The sequence below is a fragment of the Triticum urartu genome, chromosome 1, assembly GCF_003073215.2.
Source record: "Triticum urartu cultivar G1812 chromosome 1, Tu2.1, whole genome shotgun sequence".
NCBI lineage: Eukaryota > Viridiplantae > Streptophyta > Magnoliopsida > Poales > Poaceae > Triticum > Triticum urartu.
In genome coordinates, this window is record NC_053022.1 from 514416626 (window position 1) to 514423079 (window position 6454).

The window sequence follows — 6454 nt, forward strand, 5'->3', positions numbered from 1 at the left end:
TGGGATCGAGCCCGACCCAAGCCTGAAAAAGCCCGACACGGCCCGGCTACGGCTAAAATCCTGTTTTGTGCAAGCCCGAGCCCGGTCCGACTTGCCCGGCGGGCTTGATTTTTAGGCCCGAGCCCAGCCCGATGGCATGCTCGGGCTCAGCTCAGCCCAAGATTTTCGAGCCGTCCGGGCCGGGCTGCCCATGGCCAGGTATACCGGTGGGTATCAACCATTAGCTAGGCTGGACCTGATTACGGAGGGACTTGATTACGGACAGACACAACCAAACGCCCGTTAGATTTTTGTTTACATTGTAAACAGATGACGGACGAAAAACGATGAAACAAACGCCTCCCTATATGCACCACATTATGAAACCGAGGGAGTACTTTCTTTTCAAAATATATAAATATGCTTTCTTTCTACAATTTGCCGTCCCAAGTTAAATTAGGAGGTTTGGTAAAATTTGTAGAAAAAAAGTACTAATGTTCACAATAATTAGTTGATAACCTTGGATCCATCATGAAAAATAATTACACATTGTATTTATTTTGTACTGTAGATATTGATATTTTTCTATAGATTTCATAAGCTTCCAAAGTTGGACTAAAAACAAAACCAATTACGTAATGTATTTCAAATGGAGTATTTAAACTAGCTCAGTATACCCCCTCCGTTTCTAAATACAAGTCATTTTAGAGATTTCAATGCGGACTACATACGAATGTATATAGACATATTTTAAAGTGTAGATTCACTCATTTTGCTTCGTATGTAGTCCATACTAGGATCTTCGGCCGGGGTTGGTGGTCGCAGCTTGGGGTGCTGTGGCCGCCACCTACCTCCTGAGGTGGTCATGACCAGGCGCGCTGGTGGCCGCCTCTGTCGGCCTTGTGCCGGGGGCTTGCTGCCTGATGACCTGCATGGGGTCAACGAGCGGGATTGACGGCCGTGATCAGGGGGTCAGGTGAAAGGATCGAGATGGACCTAGAGGGGAGGGGGGGGGGTGAATAGGTACAATAACAAATTTTAATTGTTACTTAGCAATTTTAGGCACTAATGCGGAATATGAAAGTGAGCCTAACAATTGTAAGTGTAGTACTAAGTGCTAAGCAAGATAAATAAGTAACACAAGTATGTAAGTAAACAAGCACAATATGATATAAGTAAGTGCTAAGAGACAAGTAACCACAAGTAGAGAGTTAGGGTTAGGAATAACCGCAACTCCGGGAGACGAGGATGTATGCCGATGTTCACTTTCTTGGAGGGAAGCTACGTCACCGTTAGAGAGGTGGATGTTACCATGAAGGCACACCAACGCCACGAAGGCTCACCCTATTCTCCCTTTGAGACAACACTATGAAGGCGTTTCTCAACCACTAGTGGTAGACCTTGGGGTGGTCTCCAAACCCTCACAAACTTTTCCGGGGGTAATCACAAAGGTCGATTCCTCTCCGAAGGACTCCTACCGCCTAGGAGTCTCCAACCTCCAAGAGTAACAAGAACAATGGGGAAAAGCTCAAGACTTGCTCAAATCACAAATTCCTTTGGTGCAAAAAAGAAGAAGGGGTGGATCTATCACTTGATCGGACAACTTCTCTCAAAAGCTCTCAAATCCCTTGGGGATCTAAGATTTGGTGTGGAGGAGTGAGAGAGAGAGAGATAGAGAGAGAGTGAAATGTGTTCTAGGGTTTGTTCAAAGTGAATGATCAACCTACTCCCAAGGAGAAGAAGGGCTATATATAGTGTGAGCTCAAATATGACCGTTGCAGTGTAAGTGAGTGAGCAGGCCGGACATCCGGGCAAGGGGCCGGACATCCGGCATGGTAAGCTACGAAGAACAGAACAAACACAAAACAAAAGAACAGAGGGGCCGGACATCCGGGGCCCAAGCCTGGACATCCGGCATACCAGGAAGGCCCAGACATCCGGCAGGTGGCCGGACATCCGGCGCGCAGTTGAGCATAAAAACATTCTCTGGATAGCTATGCCCGGATATCCGGAATGGGGCCCGGACATCCGGCATAACAGGAAGGCCCGGACATCCGGCGCACAGCCGAGCATAAAGATGTTCTCTGGATAGCTATGCCCGGATATCCGGAATGTGGCCCGGACATCCGGCGTAACAGAAAGGCCCGCACATCCGGAGAAAGCCCGGACATCCAGCGATCAGCCCAGTATACAACTGCTCTCTGGATGGCTAGGCCCGGATATCCGGCAAGGAGGTCGGACATCCGGCGTGCAGCCCGGACATCTGGCAGCCAAGAGACAGAACATGAAGGTTTTTGGCATGTGTAGTATGGTCAGGAGGTTTGTGGCAAGAGCAAGCCTTTAACTAACCCTATCAATCCCCTCGTAATAGTGCGGGATCCTATACTCAAGAAAACAAATATGTAATCAACTTTTATGCTTCATCCTTGAGTAAAATCACTTGTAAGCTCTTGATCCACACACATAGATGAACCGGGGACAATACCTGAGATTTACTTGACAACCATTGTTAGTCCCCTACATGTATATTGTCATCAACATCAAAACATGATGTAAGGGCATGATTGCTCTTTCAATCTCCCCCTTTTTGTTTGTTGATGACAACCATACATGTAGTATCATAGATGCACTAAATAATCTTAGCATTGACAATCATGAGAGCAAAAGTACAAAATAAGTCTATGTTTCTATTTGCTTTTAGCTCCCCCTCAAAGTGTGCATGGAATGCATATATGAAACCATAATAACTCCGACATAACAACATTTCATAACCACATGATAATCCAAGATAATAACATAGTTTCTCACACGATCAAATAGCACCATAGGTAGCAAACATAACAGAATAGGAGTGAACACACATAGTCAACATAACATAGCCATAGCATGACCTAAGATTACTAGGATACTAGGATACTACTTCTCCCCCTTTTACGGCAACAAGTAAAAAGGGGCGAGGAGCTAAACGGACTCAATCACGCCTGGCGGATGTCATCATCATCATCAAGGAACTCGGGATACTCAACACGAGATGGAAAGCCGAAGGTGGACGAGGATGGAGCCGCGGGAAGAGGATCATCATCACTAACGGGACTCCCACGGTCACGAAGGCGATGATAAGGCGCTTCTGAACATCATGATTCTCCTGACAGCTGAAAGTGATCGCCTTCATGATAGCAGACTGAGCCTTACCCAAGAATGATGCAAGCACTACAAAAAAATACACTTCCGTGATGATACGTGTTTGTAACAGTAGGTCGCTTTTTTGTCATGCATGTACATCCATGAAAAATTTATGACAGAATCAAGATAGTCATACCTGTGCTGTCGTAGAAGTTTTCCATGACATTACCAAAATTATCATCATGGAAGTGTCCACTTCCATGACGATAAATCGCGCGTCACAGAAGTGCTTTTGTCAAGGGTGACCGACACGTGGCATCCACCGTAACAGAACGCCGTTAAGCTATCGGGTCGGGTTTTGGATCCGATAACCCGTTAACAGACCCGACCAATGGGGATTTTCCACGTGTAAAATCATCATTGGCTGGAGGAAATACGTGTCGGCTCATCGTTGGGACAGATGTCAACCACTCATTGGACGGAAGGCGCCTATGATACGTCGACACGTGGCACGGCCCAACAGAGGCCCATTCCTGTGAAAAGGCCGACCCATTTGACTTGGTCAAAAGGTGGCGGGCCGGCCCATGGAAAGCCTGTTAACGGCCTGTTCGCATATAGCCCATTTACAGCCCGCTAACCCAAGGCCCGTTACACCCTATCCGAATTAGGCCCAGTAGCGTCATCTGGGCCATCCAATATGATTCCAGCCTGTTTTCACTTCTGGCCCATGTATGGCCCATGACGTATTTTGGCCCATATGAGGCCCTATGTAACTCTTGGCCTATTAACGGCCCGTGGTGAAACTGGCCCGTAATGAACAGTGTATCACTTTACACCCATTAACGGCCCATGGTGAAACTGGCCCGTAATGAACAGTGTATCACTTTATACCCATTAACGGCCTGTTATTCTGTTGGGCCGTTTTCAGCCCATGTTATCTTTCAGCCTTCTCAGAGTCCATTTATTCTTGGGCTCATTTCCAGCATTCGTTTACTTACGCCCGTTACTGTCATTTTCTGCTTGTGGGCCAAATTCAGCCCGTGGTTACAGTCGTCCCGTTTGTGGTCCGTTAATACGTTGGGCCGTTTTCATAGCGTCATCAAATACAGCCTATTAACGATGGCCCGTTACGGTCGGCCCATGAACGGACGATTCCAACTCTAGCCCGTTTACGGCCATAATGCGACCTGTTATTGGCCCATGTTTGGCCGATCGATCATACGGCCCGTATAAGGCCCATTGATGATACAGCTCGTAGAAGGCCCATTGTTTCTACGGCCCATAGAAGGCCTACTGTTTCTACGGCCCGTAGAAGGCCCACTGTTTCTACGGCCCGTAGGAGGCCCAGCGTCACTACAGTAAATATTAGCCCATGGTTATTGTGGCCTAGTTTTAAAAATTAGGTTATTGCAGCCACTAGTTAACCGCGGAAAAAGAACTGCAATGACTACAAGCAAACAAATAAACAAGACGACAAGGAAATAAATAAGCAAGCAACTAACGCTAGGCTATCACGGCTATTACACATATTACATCCACTGGGCATCAAAGTTCGCCACCAGTGCAAATATAGAGAACAAAGCAGCATATCATATACACTGGCCGTCAAAATTGGCCACCAGTGCAAACAAATGCGGCAGCAAAACAAGAGCATAACTGAAACAACTTCAGAAGAGCTCAAGAAATGTTATCCTGGGTATCCACCATGCTGGCAATAAGCTTAGCAAGCTGATTAGCTTTGTACTGTTTGGTGCTAAAATCCTCCAACGCTTGCTGTTGCACCAGAAAGTATGCATCTGAATGCTCCAGGGACTTCCGCAGTCCTTCCGCTTCTTGTCGCAACACAGCTGATCGATGTCTTTCAGCTTGTAGTTGAGACTCAAGAAACTGAACTGATTCAGACAGTGAGTTTGAATAGCTTGTGCAAGCGGTAGTGGCCAGTAACTCCAACACTAAACTAAGACAGGATGTGTCACTATCATGAACCTTATCTGCATTACTTCCTTTACCATTGCTTAATAAGGCACCCTTCCCCAATATTCTGTCAGCATTCTAAAAGAAGAAACAAGCAGACACATAACAAGTTTAGCATGTACTAGTATATGAAACTCATTTTGGTGAACCAGTTCATTAGTAAGGTGGACAGGATTAAACTACCAAGTCTTCGATTGCCAAGTACTAGTACATAAAAAAAGTATCAAACAAACATATATCTATGTCCTATGGTAGCAATGGAATCTTAAATTAGAACAATTGTTCTTCAGGTTTAGGCACTTGTTCTACATGAACAGAGTACAGTAAGACGCAAGAATATAATACTTAAAATAGAAAATGAGCTCATAGACCTTAGCACATTCTTGGTTCAGGACTAGTACAGAACAAGGCGTTCCCAGTCATCATCCAGTAAATGTGTCTCAGGAGAACATAAGGGAATTTGATGAGTTTCTTTGCCGGTGAAGTACATTTTCTTCAGGTAATTCCGATACTGCCACCAAGCATTCTTGAAGATAGCAGAGGTATTAGCACAGGTTACCTCATCCTGAGTTTCCAAATCGGTCCTTCTCTATAGAGAAAAATGGGAAAATTTGCTGTATTATAACCATCATGGAGGTAGAATGTATGGGACGAAGCAAAGTAATTGCCATGAATAACATTACTTACACATAACTCCTGGACAAACACCTGCAACTGGCATTTTCCTTCATCTTCAGTATAATATTTCCAAGATGGGAAGATACGCACATAGGATTTAACAACATCAAATGCGATAGATGCTAAACTACGACTAGCTGGTTGTGCTTCCTCCACAGGAATAGGCGTACTAACTGGTGGAGTTGGGGTTCGTCGTGATAGTACTGGCCCTATGGGCACTGGAGCTGTCTTACTAACTGCTCTTGTCTGGGAGCTCTGTGGTGGAGATGGTGCTGTGTCAACAGGAACTGGGTTACTATCGGCTGGGGTTGGGGTTAGATTGGGTGAAGCTGGTTCTCTGTCCATCGTAGTAGGGGTACAATCTGCGAGAGTTTGGGTTATGTGTGGTAGGGCTGGTTCTTGTGCATGTACAACCGGGGTGCTATCTCCACCAAGAGGTAGCACTGTTTTATTTGAAGACCGTGTTTTTAGTCCGCTAGATACTGGCATCACCCGCTCCAATTCAAATGGCTGATAAACAGGAAACATAGTTGAATGTACAGACATTGTATGAGAGACAGATGCAATAGATAGTGTGAAAAAAAGAGGGCATGAAATAGTTGACATGTATATTGTTTAACTAAAACGGATAGCATGACATAATTTCACATATATGATGTCTATCTAAACTGGATAGCATAGCATAACATAATTCAAAGAT